The sequence below is a fragment of the Calliphora vicina genome, chromosome 3, assembly GCF_958450345.1.
Source record: "Calliphora vicina chromosome 3, idCalVici1.1, whole genome shotgun sequence".
Lineage (NCBI taxonomy): Eukaryota > Metazoa > Arthropoda > Insecta > Diptera > Calliphoridae > Calliphora > Calliphora vicina.
The window spans coordinates 102874645-102892656 of NC_088782.1; the positions used below are offsets into that span (position 1 = coordinate 102874645).

General features: G+C 29.2%; 1 protein-coding gene across 2 annotated transcripts in view; it reads left to right on the forward strand.

The window, feature by feature from the left end:
• Window positions 1-18012, forward strand: part of sNPF-R (short neuropeptide F receptor) — a 159734-nt gene that overhangs the window by 9126 nt on the left and 132596 nt on the right. For both annotated transcript variants that reach the window (XM_065505338.1, XM_065505337.1), the window contains exon 2: window positions 1978-2483. The gene's annotated coding sequence lies outside the window, so the exon portion shown is untranslated. The remainder of the gene's footprint in view (window positions 1-1977; window positions 2484-18012) is intronic.

An 18012-nucleotide genomic window follows, 5' to 3' on the forward strand; every position in this document is an offset into this window, starting at 1 on the left:
GAACGAAAATCTAGGGTATTCACACGATAGTCATAAAATCGTATGTCATAAACAATAACACGAAAAAAATATGACTGCTGTGAGCAACCCTCCTAAAGTCAGTGTGCTATTTCAAATTTGAGACAGCTGAAAAAAGAATTTTTTTTTTTTTTAATTTTCAAAATTATTAAAATTTTTTATTAAAAAAATGTTATGCCAAAATTTTTTTTTAATTTGAATTTTTTTAAATTTATTATTTTTTTATAAATAAATTTGGAGCATATAATTTTTTTTGCCCAAGGACCAAGCCTATTGAAATTGGCTGAAATCGGTCCATTATTTCACCTAGCCCCCATACAATGTCCTCCCGAAATTGGACTTTATCGGTCATAAATGTTTAATTTATATATGTATCTCCTCAAATTGCGCTCCAAATAAGTTTTATATATACAAATTGGTCAAGACCCACTTCCGAAAATCAGTCACGAATATGAATTATTGATTTTTTAAATGAAAAATGTTTTAGCTCATTTAATCAGTGTCGGTATTATATGGTCGGGCTTGACCGTATGTATGTGTTTATATATGTATGTTCCGAATGAACTCAAAAACGGCTCCACCGATTTTGATGAAATTTTCAGAATAATCCAGCGGGTAACACTGTAAATTCAGATTTTTGATATTCGGTCTGTGGGCGGAGAGGTGTGTAAAAACCTAATTTTTACATTATACCGTTAATGTCATCTATATATATAAAAAACGGCTGGACCGATTTTGATGAAATTTTCAGGGAATCTTCAGAATATCCCAGCGAATGACACTGCATACTAAGATTTTTGATATTCGGTTTATGGGCGGAGGGGCATGTAAAAATCCAATTTTTACATTACACTTATAATGCACTATATTTCATAAAAATGGATAACAATGTTCCGTATGGACTCAAAAATTACTGGACCGATTTTGATGAAATTTTCACGGAATCTTCAAAAAAGCCTTTTGGGTAACAGTGTAAAGTCAGATTTTTCATTTTCGGTCTGTGATAAACAATTTTGTTTACTCTTGCATATTAGGTGCATGAATAAGAAATTTCCATACTAAAAATTTTGAATTCATTGGAACCAGCCGAAATGCCACTACATGTATTAACATTGAAGGTTGGATCACCGACTTTGTCCGACATTGTATATTAAAATATTTGCAATATCAAACAGATGTTTTCTAAGGGCCAGCAACGCGGACCGGGTTCAGCTAGTATTTTATATTTAAGGTTCTATGGACAAATGAAATACTTGGATTTAAAATTTAATTGTTCAATTTTTTTTGTAAAATTTTGCTACTAAACGTTGTTCGATTTTGGTAAAATTTTCAACAGTTTTAGACCTCAAAAGATTTCAAAATAAGGGCCACACTAGTGCTTATGTAGTAATATAATTTTTTTTTGAAAACTTAAAATTGTTTCGAGGTTGTCTCACATTTCGGTATATAACTTTTGCTGTATTGCACCAATTTTGCTGAGTTTTAGTGCCTAACTACTTGGGAGAATGGCAATTGTCCTGGAAAAAATTTTTTACTTTACATAGAATTTAATAAGGATCCATAATGTTTCTAATGTGTTGATGTAGGGTATAAAAATACTGTGGCAAAACCTTGCTAAAAGCATTGTTTAAAATGGGCTTGACTGATGATTATTCTACTACGCCATGTTATTTTATATTCTATGTAGTTATATCGTTTTTAAATTCCTCTTTTTTTAAAAAAAGAAAGTCAATTAACTGCATGTATCAGATTTAAATCAGATATTGTATAAATTTTCTTTCAGTCATTCTTTCTTTCTTACATATATTTTCTTCGTTCAATTCAATTTTGCTTTACTCTTCAATGTTATTTATACTTACGTTTTAACAAAAGACCACAACAGAGTACGTGCTCAAGTGGCAGTTTAAGTATAATTTTTGTGTGTTAAATAAACGTGGTTTATTAAATAAAATCTTACAGCATCATCAGCCGCATCACACACATCATCAGTAGCAGCAACAACATCATCATCATTAGCAGCAGCACCAGCAGTGGCAGCAACATCTTTGTCAGCATCAAGCAGCAACAACAACTACGTTACGTTTTAATTTCGTTTCAGTTTTTTTCTGCAATCTCTATTACTTCTCAAGAAACAGAAATTAATTCGTTAAATAACAATAAATATGAGAAAAACATATAACAAAAACTTTTAAATCTTTACATAAGTAAATTAAAGTAAAGTAAAGAAAATTAAATTAATTTTTAAAGTGCTGCTTACTACAGTTTTTTCAGTCAGTGAAATATTTTGTTTTTTTAATCGAATTAAATTTACAATAAAAGTTTATTTAAGTTCGCAATCCTTTGTATGGTGAATGTCTCAACAAGTTTAATTCAGTATATTGCAGCCTTTAGTTCATCACATTACTTATCTCAAAGTAGAGAGGACGTACTTGACAATTACCTCTACTCATTTTTCTCAGCGGGAGGTAAGTTTTGCATTAAGAGTATTTTTTTCCATTTTATCTTTTTGTTTTTAATCTCTAGGCTTAAGATTTCATTAGTTTCAATGGCAAACAACAACAACGGAAATAGTCTAAGTGTTTAGTAAAGTTAAGTTTTATTTTTCTCTCTTTATTTATACAGCATCATTTAATTACTTTAAGTGCAAGAGGAAATTTGTTATTGAAAAAGTGAAAAGAACTTTGTTTGATACTTGACAGTAGCTAAGTTCTAGTTTTTTAATTTATTAAATTGTAGAAGATTAACAACAAGTTGGAATTGTATATTCAGCTGGGTCGCACCACTAGTACCCTTCACCTATCATTTTCACAGAGAAGACACATTTGTTGCTAATCGAATGATTCGATTATTTGCATTGATAGTTTTAGTTTTTGCCATAAATAACTGCCATTGTTGCAATAATATATTTGTCACATGTGGAAAACAGGTAAGATAGTGTGGTCGGTCAAGCCCGAATATGTAATACCCTACACTAAGTAAATGAGCAGAAATATTTTTCTTTTAATATTTCAGTAACACAAGTCAACAGCAAAAAGAGGGTAGAATAACCACTATATGGATTTGTTGCACCATGGGTACCTAAGTACAAAAATGGTAAAATAGAAATTGAGAGATTGTTATATAAAAAAAAATTAAGTAAAATTCTAAATTTTGTTAGACGACAGATTAATTGCTTTATAGCAAAGTTACCTAGCCCCCATACAAATGTCCTCTCGAAATTGGACTATATCGGTCATAAATGTTTAATTTATACATGTATCTATACAAATTTCGCTCCAAATAAATTTTATATATACAAAAATCATGTCACCAAATTTTGTTACGATCGATCCATAATTAGTCATAGCTCCCATATAGACCCGCTTCCGAAAATCACTTTAATATACAGAAATCTCTTAAAAATGTTGGTATATACACAAAATTCAATATAAATAACTTTCATATATACATAAATCACACGACTTAATTTCATGGTGATGGGTCCATAATTGGTCATAGCTCCCATATAAGGCCCACTTCCGAAAATCACGCACGAATATAATTTATTGATATTATAAAAGAAAAATGTTTTTGCTCATTTACTTTACATGGTCGGGCTTGACCGACCATACTTTCTTAATTGTTTTATGTTTCTGATGCTCGGGGGAATGTTTTAGAAAAGTTTAGGACCCAAAAGCACAGAATTTCCCAAAAAGTTCTTGGTATGGCAAGCAATAATCCAAAAAATATGCGGCAAAAGAATCCAAACATTTGTTACAAAGGGCTCTATAAAAACCGAAATTTATATCAAGAAATGTTTACAAAAGAGGATGCTTCTCCATTCAAAAGATTTTTGAATGTGTCAACTTATTTTTGGCCTGATTTGGCATCCTGTCACTATTGTAAGCAAGGTCTTGAGTGGTACAAGAACAATAATGTGGTATTTGCACCAAGAGAGACAAATCCTCCAAACTGCCTGGAGCTAAGGCCAGTGAAGAGATATTGGGCTCTAGTTAAAAGAGAATTGAAGAGCACAAAAGAGGTGTCCAAATGTGTCGTAGATTTTAAACGGATTAAAACTATAAAAATAATATTTTTTGTATGTAGTAATAATAATTTCAATCAAATTAAAAATAAATCAATACTATATGTTTAGTGGTTTCTTTTTTATTAACATGTATGTATGTTAAGATTTTTTCGATCTCAGTCCTTGTATAAGTTTGTCATTGCATATGTAACATTGAGAAATATTAGTTTTAGACCCAACAGAGTATATATATTCTTGATTTTTATGAAATTCTAAAGCCATTGAGCTATGTCCGTCTGTCTGTCTGTGTAAAACACTCTCACGTCCAAAATGCATAAAAGACGAAATGCGCAAGATAGGATTTGATTTTAGACATATGGTTTCTTGGCGAAAATTTCTTAGAATTTTCCATAGAATGCGTTTCTGCTATACGATTTTTCGTGAAAAAAATCGACCTTTATGTCAACAGCAGAACTGCTTTACGCACATCAACAGCAACATACCTGGGTATGTTCATACGTTTTGTATGGTGAATGGCTGCCGTTAGCATTAAAATGCTAATATCTAATTCGTTTTTTGGAATTTATGTATATATTTTTTTTTATTTTGTTAGAAATAGACAAAAGGTTCAAAAATTTTATGATAACCAGTTTTACACTTAAAGTGGTTGTGTAGTTATGACAAAAAATGCTTTTTATTGAGTTTTTGCAAAGATACAAATTTTTCAAATTAAAATAATTTTTTATTTATTAATAGTTTTTAATGAAATTTTACAGTTATATAGACTTTTCTATTATATATAAAAAAAATAAAAAATATTAAATTTGTAATCAAGAAGTTTTGAAAAATTCCAAAAATGGGATTTTTTAGTTTTTTTGCTATACTGTCCTCACCAGGAGAGGGGTTATCACAACCCTTTACAAAATAATTAACAACATATTTGGCCACCTAAAATAGGTTACTTCATTTTGATATCGACTATGCGATTTGGGAATTTAAATTTGAATTTTACATAAAAAATAGGCGTTATTTGAATGGACCTGATCCCCTCTATATCAAGAATTTTTAAATTTATTTTCATCTAAAATATTTAGTATAAAGTTAGCTTTTTAAAAAGTATAAACTCCTACATCTTATTAAAATTTGTTTAAATAACTTAAAAATAAAAAAAGTGCTTTTTTTCCCAAAAAATAGCGAAAAATCGCCTTTTTAAAATTTTTTAAATTCAAATAAATATAAAGATTTAGTCACGATTTTTAAATAACACATTTTTTGTTTGGCATATACATTTGTTGTTAGTTCAATAAAAGAAAAATGGAGAAAATCGGGATATATTTTGACCCACTGTTATGGGCAATGTTGCCAGGAGCTGGCGAAAAAAGAAGCTATATTGGCTTCAAAAAAAGGCCAGAAAAAGCTAAACCGCTTTAGAAAAAAAGCCAAAAAAAAGCTAAAATATTATAAATTAAGAATTTTGGTTTATATTTATTTTTAAATAAAAAATTAGAAAATATGTTTATAAAATTCATCTGCTTTACTTAAAGGAAGTACTAAAAAGTTAAATACTAGATTAACCATGTCAGAAAATGGACATTGTTGGTTCTATATTTGTCCATTTGTAGTTTAATATATTCTGCCCCTGAGCCTTAAGCTTCGTAATTTTATTAGCACTTTAATTTTTCACTATCAATATGACATAATATATTTTGTTTGGTTTTACTACTTTATTATCAACGGGAAAAAAATTGATTTTGCGTAGAGTTTTCATATGGTAATCTTTGTCCCAATTGCTCAATTAGTTTAATTTGTCGTTTTATTTTTGTCATAATCTTCACTAATTAAAACGTTCTTTATTTTATCTCTCATTCATCAAACTAGTATGAAAAATGTGTCAAAAACATTAAACAATTTTCAATTGATAATGGATCAAATTCCTTGAATTTTAAATCAGAAAACAGCAAATGATTTATTTACTTTTTGTACTTTGTGCAATACTGGTTTTAAAAAAAGATGGTACGCCAAATTATAATCAGTGTATTAATTACTTAAAAGTTTGGCTTTTTAGAATTGCTGGTTTGACGAAATTAAAACAAAATGGGTTTTAACTCGAAGCAAGACGTTTAACGGCTATTGATCGCCATCGAGTATCATAAGCCTTCAAGAGTTTGTGGTGCTCTTGTCCATTATATAATGATGAATATAATGTGTAATAACAATTTTGTCTTGAAATAGAATTTGCTAGACATTTAAGCTTTCAGATATAAAATACTCTATTTCATTTTGAACCACTTGATATTGGCAATTGTTATTTGTTCTTTTAATACTGCACAATTCTTGAGTATGTTGAAAAGCTAAATGAAAATCAGTAATGAATTAAAATGAAAATGGTTCACAAATATAAATTTAGCCTTTTTATTTACTCTTTAGTCTCGAAATTTTTAGCCTTTTTTAATTTCAAAAAAGGCTATTTTGAAATTAAGAAAAGGCTAGAAAAAAGCCACGAAGCTAAAACCAAAATTTCGAGGCTAAAGAGTAAATAAAAAGGCTAAATTTAGCCTCAAAAAGGCTAAACTGGCAACACTGGTTATGGGTAAAAACGTTGAAAAAAATACTATACTTTTAAATTTTATCATTATATTTCCATGCGTTTTACTATGGATATCCAGGTATGTATGCTGTTGACGTAAGGGTGCTTTATAAATGGGTTTTATCTTTCAAACGGATGATCCAATCCTAACCAAACAGGTTTGAAACAGTTTTGACTAGGATATCAAGAAATTTCAAGTCGATCCGATTATTCAATTCAGAGCTACATCATAATGCAAAAAATTCCCAGGTATGTTGTCGTTGACATTAAAAGACGCCTCACATGATTCGCAATTTTTCGCATATTTCTATATGTACCTCAAAATTACCTTTGTTTTATGTCACGTTCGATATACCCTTATTTCACTTGATATTTTGGACAAAAATGTTTCGAAAGAACTTATTATTTCTTTAAAATATATTACCTTCTGAATGGAACATAATGACCAAATTATTTTTCAGATACTCTTATTTTTGCAAAATCTATTCAAATCTATAGGAGTACAAGTGTCACGTAGAATGACATGGAATTGCATATATGCAAAATTGATACAGAACAAAAAAATACTTTTGAAGTTTGGCTAAATACATATATTTATTTACCCTATTTATACACTTAGACAGAGAAAACAGATTCGTAGTAGCAAACGAATTTATTGCGAATCGAATGATTCGATTGTACACATAGAATTTGTCGGTTCTATCAACAGAAAGTCAGTTGATATAGAAGAATTTCGGTTGAAGCAACCAAACTTTTGTTACCCTTTCTTAAGCTATGTAGTCACAACTATAATATTCGGTCACTAATGTAAAATCATTCGATTGGCAACAAATTCGGTTGCTATCACGAATCTGTTTTCTCTGTGTACTCTTTTTCTTCACTAGTGATGAACAAGCAAAATGTCAATCGGTTATGTGTCTATTCAAGAGAATTGTTAAACTTTTAAAGACTGTGTTACCTTTGCATCATTCCAGACAACACAGAAAAAACTATTTCTTAAACCGTTTCAATTCAAATATTTGTCACATATTGAACTGGTTTCAATTATTTCATAATTAAATCAAGTATTCATTTGCTCAAAAACAAAATTTCTGGATATTTTCTATTGAATTTTAAGTTTTTAATTTGATTATTTTGACAATTGAATATACAATTTTCGTTATTGGATGAATTTCAAATACAAAAATTATTGAATAGATAATTTTCGTAATTGAAACACAAAAAATAACAATCTGAAATTAGTAGTATATATTGATGATATCGATCAACATTGAATCAACCTCGTGCTGATAGTCTTTTTCTGCCTACGGTATTAAGCTTGACAAAGGATAGAGTACTACAATTAGCAATCAATTTTTTAATAGTTTGTTATATCAGGGACTATATCTATACAACCCTACAGCATAAAACCTAATTTTATTAATAAAATATACACAAACAAAGGCAACTTCTGTTAAGGGTCATTCATAAAAACTAAATAATAAAAAAAAAACACTTAAAACTGATTTTTATTTCTCTACACTTGAAAAGTTGTTCACCTCTGTGAAAAGCATAAAATATCCTTTTAAAAGGACTTTAGTTTTTTTTACTCCTTTCATGCATACGTTTGAATATTAATTTGTTGTTGCTTTTGTTATTCTATAAAATGGATATTTAACAGCACTTTATTTATACATTGTACTGGTGCTTTTATTAATAATTTTAAACTTTATAACGCATTGGTAAGTGGAGGAGAAGAGAAAAAATATAATAAAAATAAAATTTACATTTTATGGAAATTTTTGATTTCTCTCTAGATTTTTATGATATAAAAATCATTAAAAAAAACTTTTCTTATTGTTTAAAAAAAAGTTGAATTAAATTAGAAAATTAACTTTTTATTTTCCTTAATAATTTCCAAATAAAAATGTGTAGCAAAAATCTCATAAAGTATTTCCGTTGAATATTTAAAAGTTTTTTAAATGTTTTTCATTTAGATATTTTTCAACACTTAGTTTTAAAACAGTCAAATTAAATTTTTATTTATTATTTTTTTTTTTGCTGCTGAAAACATTTATTATTTATATTTATTAGATTTTTTTTGTTAAAACAAAATGTTTAAAAATATCATAAAAAAATATATAAAATTAATTATTAAATGACAAAAAGCTTTTAATAGCACTTTAAATTAATTGTTGGTTCTTAATTTATATGCAAATATATTGGCTTTTGATTTAATTTCGTTTTTTAAACAATTAATAGTGTAATTTACTGGTTTATTTGGTAGAGTAAATAAATAAATCATTATTTAATAATTTTTAAATAAATAGTATTTAGCAGATGCTAAGTCCCCTTTAAAATATTTTAAATAATTTATCTGGCATAAAGTTGAACTCAAATGTATGTGAACTCAAATTGATGTTATTTATTATAATTTAATAGTCTTTTTGTTCGGATAATAGTCGACCAATCGATTACTTTTTCCTATTTCAAATCATCACGTTATGTACGAGTTTGCAGAACTAACAGTAATAAGTTAACAATTTCACACAAACACTGCAGTAAACAAGGATGCCCCCTATCACCTCTGCTATTCCCCTCACTGCAACTCTATGATTTGGTTTATGTGGATGATATCAGTCTACTCTCGCACAAGAACTTCTACGTGCTATCAAAAGTAGAAGATTTGAAAAGATTAGCACGCCATGTTGGACTTGAGATAAATATCAAGAAAACAAAGCTATACGAATCAACAACGTTAGCACCAATAAAATCAAGGCCAAGCTCTTGAATGCGTAGAAAGCTCCTGCTATCTAGGCAGTACAGTATCAATGAATGGCGGCGCTGAAGCAGATGTAAATAACAGGTTTCAATGAAGCGAGAGCGGCATGCTAACAGTATGGAGAAACTCAGAAATATCCAGACGAACCAAGCTTAGAATATTCAACGGATGTGTAATGTCTACTCTGTTGTACTGACATGAAACTTGGTTAGAACCGAACACCATCACGTTGAAGCTACAGGTATTCATCAGCAAGTGCCTCAGAATCATATGCAGAGTATTCTTGCCCAACAACATCTTATCTTGGTCTTATATTCCGGAGTCCTGGACCAGATGTACTGTAGCCTTCATCCCTAAGGGAGGAAAGGCTTCTCATACTAGACCTAAGGACTTTAGGCCTACTAGTCTATCGTCCTTCCTCTTGAAGACCATGGAAAGGTTATTTGATCTGTTATTTGTCTAAGCATGCCTACATGAAAGGCAGATCTGTAGAGACGGCTATACATTTGCTTGTGGGATTTGTAGAGAAATCACTCGATCACAAAGAATATGCATTGGTGGCCTTCTTGGATATTGAAGGGGCCTGTAACAATGTGACGCCAGAAACGATTCATTCGGCTCTAGGTGGTTTGGATATACAGTGAGAGACTAAAGTTTAAATATAGTCATTATTTCTTCTATTGGTATTGCTGCTATCTTTAGATTAGCGAACCGAGACACGCCACAGCACAGTGGAAAATGTTGGTAATTTTCGGATCAAAAATTTGTAAAATTTGAATGGATGAGGATTTTTGTAAGATTTTTCAATTGTTTAATAGGTGGGACCTTAAGCTATAATATGTATTTTTAATCAAGAAAATCGAATTATTAGAAAAAAAAGTTATGAACGGTTAAAAATACATTTTTGATTTTTTGTATAAAAGTAATAGTACTATAGTACCACTAACTCATATATTTTTAGACCGATTCAAAAATTTTAAACAATTATGGAGAGGCATCGAATTAATCTTTCATAAATATCTGAATATTTCACGAAATTATGTAAGTTTTTGTAAAAAATTTAGCATTTTTATACCCTCCACCACCATAAGTGGTGAATGAGGGTATATATAAGTTTGTCATTCCGTGTGTAACATTGAGAAATATTCATCTGAGACCCAGCAAAGTATATATATTATTGATCCTTATGAAATTCTAAGTCGATTGAGCCATGTCCGTCTGTCCGTCTGTCTGTCCGTCGAAGAGAGTTGCAAGAAAAATGTTTATTATTGTCCTAAGCAGTTTGGTATTGAAAATCAGCAAAATCGGTACAGTGGAACCAAAGTTATGAATGAAAATGTGGGACAACCTCAAAAAAAAATTGATAATTTTCACATATTTTTGGACATTTTTTGTAAATATATTGCAGCTAATATCATAAAATTTTGCACTCGTTACTTTTATGATAAAAGGAGTAACAATGGTGAAAATTATAAGAATCAGTCCATGATTTCTCCTAGCCCCTATACAAATTTCTTCCCGAAATATGGTTCTATGGTCTATAAATGCCTACAGAATAGGAATATCCACATAAAATTCAGCAAAAATAAGTTTCGTGGTAAAAGAAATTATATTACAAAATTGTTCGTGGATCGACCCATATTTGACCATAGCCCCCATATAAAGTACACTTCCGAAAATCTCTTAAATAAGCATAAATGTCCTATAAATGTCGCTATCAAGTTGAAATTCGACATAAATATTTCCCATATTTATGTAGGTTATTGTACCACAATAACCTACATAAATATCTAAAACAAATCAATATCAAAACAAAATTTCACACACATCCATAGTTTATATTTACAAATCATACTACTGGATTTTGTGAATATCGGTCCATATTTGACCATAGCTCCCATATAAGGTCCACTTCCAAAAATCAGTTAAGTACTCATAAAAGTCTTATAAATACATTTATCATGCTAAAATTCGACAAAAATTATACTCATATATATAGATATCACTGTACCAAATTTAATGCAGATTGGACTATAATTGGTCATAGCTCCCCTATAAGGCCCATTTCCGACAAAAAGATATTAACCTTAAAAAGAATTAAAAACATATCGATATCAAAAGGAAATTACGCACAGATCCAGTAATTTGAATCCAGTAATCATACTTCTGGATTTTGTGAATATCGGTCCATATTTAACCATAGCTCCCATATAAGGTCCACTCCCGAAAATCACTAATATCCTCATAAATTTCTTACAAATATAGTTATCAGGTTGAAATTCAAAACAAATTTATTCAATATATACAAAAATCGATGTACCAAATTTTATGATGATAGGCCCATAATTGGTCATAACCTCCATATAAGAACTTCTTCAGGAAAACACATTACCCTGCACAAATATCCATAAAAATCTACACTACTACAAGATTTTTTAAATATTGGTGCATAATTCGGCATAGCTCCCACATAAGGTCTACTCTTGTTAATAGCGTTGTTTATATGAAGTTCTACAAAAATAACCCTTAAATACTTAGGACCATAATAGGTCATAGCATCACCAAAATAGTACACAGATCAGTAATTTGTATTCAAAAATCATAATACTGAATTTTGTGAATATTGGTCCATAATTGGCCACAGCTCTCATATAAATACATAAAAATCACGTAAAAATATTTTATGACAATCGAATCATAATAGGTCATAGCTCCCGCATAAGTCCCACAACCAGATATTTTGAAATTTGTCTAAATATATTTGTATACCCTTTTTATACCCTCCACCACCATAAGTGGTGAATGAGGGTATATATAAGTTTGTCATTCCGTGTGTAACATTGAGAAATATTCATCTGAGACCCAACAAAGTATATATATTATTGATCCTTATGAAATTCTAAGTCGATTGAGCCATGTCCGTCTGTCTGTCCGTCTGTGTAAAACACGCTCACGTCCAAAATACGCAAACAAACTTAGTAGAGTTACAAGAAAAATGTTTATTATTGTCCTAAGCAGTTTGGTATTGAAAATCAGCGAAATCGGTACAGTGGAACCAAAGTTATGAATGAAAATGTGGGACAACCTCAAAAAAAAATTAATAATTTTCACATATTTTTGGAAATTTTTTGTAAATATATTGCAGCTAATATCATAAAATTTTGCACTCGTTACTTTTATGATAAACGGAGTAACTCTGGTGAAAATTATAAGAATCGGTCCATGATTTCTCCTAGCCCCCATACAATTTTTTTCCCGAAATATGGTTCTATGGTCTATAAATGCCTACAGAATAGGAATATCCACATAAAATTCAGCAAAAATAAGTTCCGTGGTAAAGGAAATTATATTACAAAATTTTTCGTGGATCGGCCCATATTTGACCATAGCCCCCATATAAAGTACACTTCCGAAAATCCCTTAAATAAGCATAAATGTCTTATAAATATCGCTATCAAGTTGAAATTCGACATGAATAATCCCCATATATACCAAAATCGCTGTACCTAATTATATGAAGATCGGCCGATAATTGGTTATAGATCCCATATAAGGACCACTTCCGAAAAACACAATAACCTACATAAATATCTAAAAAATATCAATATCAAAACAAAATTTCACACAGATCCGTAATTTATATTTAGAAATCATACTACTGGATTTTGTGAATATCGGTCCATATTTGACCATAGCTCCCATATAAGGTCCACTTCCGAAAATCAGTTAAGTACTCATATATCTCTTATAAATATCTTTATCATGCTAAAATTCGACAAAAATTATACTCATATATATAGATATCACTGTACTAAATTTTATACAGATTGGCCGATAATTGGTCATAGCTCCCCTATAAGGCCCATTTCCGAAAAAAGATATTAACCTTAAAAAGTATTATAAACATATCGATATCAAAATGAAATTACGCACAGATCCAGTAATTTGAATCCAGTAATCATACTTCTGGATTTTGTGAATATCGGTCCATATTTAACCATAGCTCCCATATAAGGTCCACTCCCGAAAATCACTAATATCCTCATACATGTCTTACAAATATAGTTATCAGGTTGAAATTCAAAACAAATTTATTCAATATATACAAAAATCGATGTACCAAATTTTATGATGATAGGCCCATAATTGGTCATAACCTCCATATAAGAACTTCTTCAGGAAAACACATTACCCTGCACAAATATCCATAAAAATCTACAATCAACCAAAATTTTACACCGATGAGTAATTTGTATCCAAGAATCGTACTACAAGATTTTTTAAATATTGGTGCATAATTCGGCATAGATCCCACATATGATCCACTCTTGTTAATAGCGTTGTTTATATGAAATTCTACAAAAATAGCCCTTAAATACTTAGGACTATAATAGGTCATAGCATCCATATATTTAACCAAAATAGTACACAGATCAGTAATTTGTATTCACAAATCATAATACTGAATTTTGTGAATATTGGTCCATAATTGGCCACAGCTCTCATATAAATACATAAAAATCACGTAAAAATATTTTATGACAATCGAATCATAATAGGTCATAGCTCCCGCATAAGTCCCACAACCAAATATTTTGAAATTTGTCTAAATATATTTGTATACCCTTTTTTATACTCTGTTTCTTCACTTGAGGTTAAAAGGGAAAAATGTTGAGGTCCAGACTTAAACTCGACAACACTTCCCCTTTGCGCATGTGAAATTTCATTAAAATCGGACTAAGGGTTTAGAAGTTACAGATTTGTTTCCCTCTTTTTTTTTCTCATACCACTGTGCGCCACTTTGACACTCAGATATTGTAGATCGTTTAACCCAGTTCCAACAAACTGTTTACGGTTACCTATGTAAGAAAATAATAATGTACACGAAGATTTAGAAAAATTAAATTTAGACGACAATTTCTCAATTAAAACACAATAATTAACTGTGTCAAACGTTCTAATAGGAATTTCAGTTATAAATTGCTGAATTAGATACAATTTTTTGTACATTTGAAATAAAATATCTTCTGCGTAAACTAGTCTTTCTAACAATTATTATATTATTTCAGCTTTTATACCATCATATTTAGGTGGAGGGTATTTAAGATTCGGCACGGCCGAATATAGTACTCTTACTTGTTTATACTCTGTTTCTTCACTTGAGGTTAAAAGGGCAAAATGTTGAGGTCCAGACTTAAACTCGACAACACTTCCCCTTTGCGCATGTGAAATTTCATTAAAATCGGACTAAGGGTTTAGAAGTTACAGATTTGTTTCCCTCTTTTTTTTTCTCATACCACTGTGCGCCACTTTGACACTCAGATATTGTAGATCGTTTAACCCAGTTCCAACAAAGTGTTTACGGTTACCCATGTAAGAAAATAATAATTTACACGAAGATTTAGAAAAATTAAATTTAGACGACAATTTCTCAATTAAAAGACAATAATTAACTGTGTCAAACGTTCTAATAGGAATTTCAGTTATAAATTGCTGAATTAGATACAATTTTTTGTACATTTGAAATTAAATATCTTCTGCGTAAACTAGTCTTTCTAACAATTGTTATATTATTTCAGCTTTTATACCATCATATTTAGGTGGAGGGTATTTAAGATTCGGCACGGCCGAATATAGTACTCCTACTTGTTTTATTCTAAATACTATTTAATTATTTTCAACTTATAGATTTTCTTACTCTAATCATTTCATTTCTTAGTATTTAAAAATTCTCGCTTTTAGTTTTCAAAATAAGTTTTAATAGAATTAAAATTTGTATTGTTTTTAAATTTTAATCATTTTCTTTCTTGAATATTTTAGTTCTTATTTAAATTATTTATTTATTAACTCTATTTATGAATACTGTTGATTTTTATTTTAAATTCACTTTTTTAAAAAAATTTAATTATTCATTTCTTCAAATTCGATTAAATTTCAATTAATTAATTTTAAATTCTTTCAATTTAAATTCTTCAAATTTTAATTAATTAATTTTAAATTCTTTTTAGTTTTAAAATGTCTAATCTGAAATAGTTAATTTAATTAAATAGTAAATTTATTAAATTCATTTAAGTATTACATTTCAAATTTGAATTTTTTTTTTTTTTAAATTCCTTTAAGTTTTAGATTTCAAATTTTAATTAAATAGTTTCAAGTTTTAAATTTCTAATTGAAAATGCATTAAATTTCAAATCTAAATAAGTTCATTTAAAATTCCTTTAAGTTTTAGTAGATTTCAATTCTGAATAAATTAGTTTTAAGTTCTTCTAAATTTCGATTTTGAAATTTCAAAAATAAATTAAAATTTTTCTTAATTTTTGATTATTCGATCCACGTATTTCTACTCTGAGTTTTGGAGAATAAATTTGTGTCTAAATTTCCTAAAACAATCTTTTCCAATTATTTGCTTTCCAATTAAGTATTAACCAATTTTTCTTTTTTTATATAATTAACTTTTTAATAAATGATATTTTAGTTTACGGAATTAACTATTTTAATTTTGAAATTCCATTGTATGAATGTGTACTTAATTGATATTTAGGACGCACTAAAGTTATATGTGCTGGAACAATCTGTCAGAGGATTATACCGTGTGGGCTGATCTGACATGTGGAGTCCAGAAATTTACTGTTCCGTCCTAACAATGGAAATTATATATGAATTTTGATAAAAAAGATAAAACCACTAGTGATTTTTTTTCTTTTTTGTCTTACCTTTCACTTTATTATAAATTATATTACAAATAATCCTATAATTTTAATGTTGTAAACCACGTTTTAATTATGTATGATATTAAAAACTTGTACCGCTTTCCTTGTGTTCTATACTACTTAAATCCACTTTACAAATGATTTGATATACGCAAAATCCTCAATCTAGTAACATGAATTCTTAAAATGTAAAAAGTAAAGTCCCGTTAAAATAAAAAAAAATCCATAACTTGAAAAGGAACAGACTGGAGTTGGAACAATTTTTTGGTTTATAAATCAAACTAAGCAAACAGGGATGGAAAATTGAATACCCATAAAATTTTCCTCAATGTATTTTTTAAGAAAATAACTATATTCGTACCAAATATTAGTTATGTTGCTATAATTTTCCTCCAATAAACAAGTAAGCGATATAAATTATTTACTAACATGATTGTATCTGAACAAACTTATTGCAATATATTATAATATATTTCAGAAAATTACAATGCAATTCATCGTAGTAAATTAATGTTTCCAATTCTCCTCTAACCATCTCTGACCACAAAAGAACTTTTTATTTGATCTTACAACAAAAACCCCAAAGCAATAGAGAAATGAATCAGACATACATTCTCTTCTACATAAAAACAAGTAAGAGTACTATATTCGGCCGTGCCGAATCTTAAATACCCTCCACCTAAATATGATGGTATAAAAGCTGAAATAATATAATAATTGTTAGAAAGACTAGTTTACGCAGAAGATATTTTATTTCAAATGTACAAAAAATTGTATCTAATTCAGCAATTTATAACTGAAATTCCTATTAGAACGTTTGACACAGTTAATTATTGTGTTTTAATTGAGAAATTGTCGTCTAAATTTAATTTTTCTAAATCTTCGTGTACATTATTATTTTCTTACATAGGTAACCGTAAACAGTTTGTTGGAACTGGGTTAAACGATCTACAATATCTGAGTGTCAAAGTGGCGCACAGTGGTATGAGAAAAAAAAAGAGGGAAACAAATCTGTAACTTCTAAACCCTTAGTCCGATTTTAATGAAATTTCACATGCGCAAAGGGGAAGTGTTGTCGAGTTTAAGTCTGGACCTCAACATTTTTCCCTTTTAACCTCAAGTGAAGAAACAGAGTATAAAAAAGGGTATACAAATATATTTAGACAAATTTCAAAATATTTGGTTGTGGGACTTATGCGGGAGCTATGACCTATTATGATTCGATTGTCATAAAATATTTTTACGTGATTTTTATGTATTTATATGAGAGCTGTGGCCAATTATGGACCAATATTCACAAAATTCAGTATTATGATTTGTGAATACAAATTACTGATCTGTGTACTATTTTGGTTTAATATATGGATGCTATGACCTATTATAGTCCTAAGTATTTAAGGGCTATTTTTGTAGAATTTCATATAAACAACGCTATTAACAAGAGTGGATCATATGTGGGATCTATGCCGAATTATGCACCAATATTTAAAAAATCTTGTAGTACGATTCTTGGATACAAATTACTCATCGGTGTAAAATTTTGGTTGATTGTAGATTTTTATGGATATTTGTGCAGGGTAATGTGTTTTCCTGAAGAAGTTCTTATATGGAGGTTATGACCAATTATGGGCCTATCATCATAAAATTTGGTACATCGATTTTTGTATATATTGAATAAATTTGTTTTGAATTTCAACCTGATAACTATATTTGTAAGACATGTATGAGGATATTAGTGATTTTCGGGAGTGGACCTTATATGGGAGCTATGGTTAAATATGGACCGATATTCACAAAATCCAGAAGTATGATTACTGGATTCAAATTACTGGATCTGTGCGTAATTTCATTTTGATATCGATATGTTTATAATACTTTTTAAGGTTAATATCTTTTTTCGGAAATGGGCCTTATAGGGGAGCTATGACCA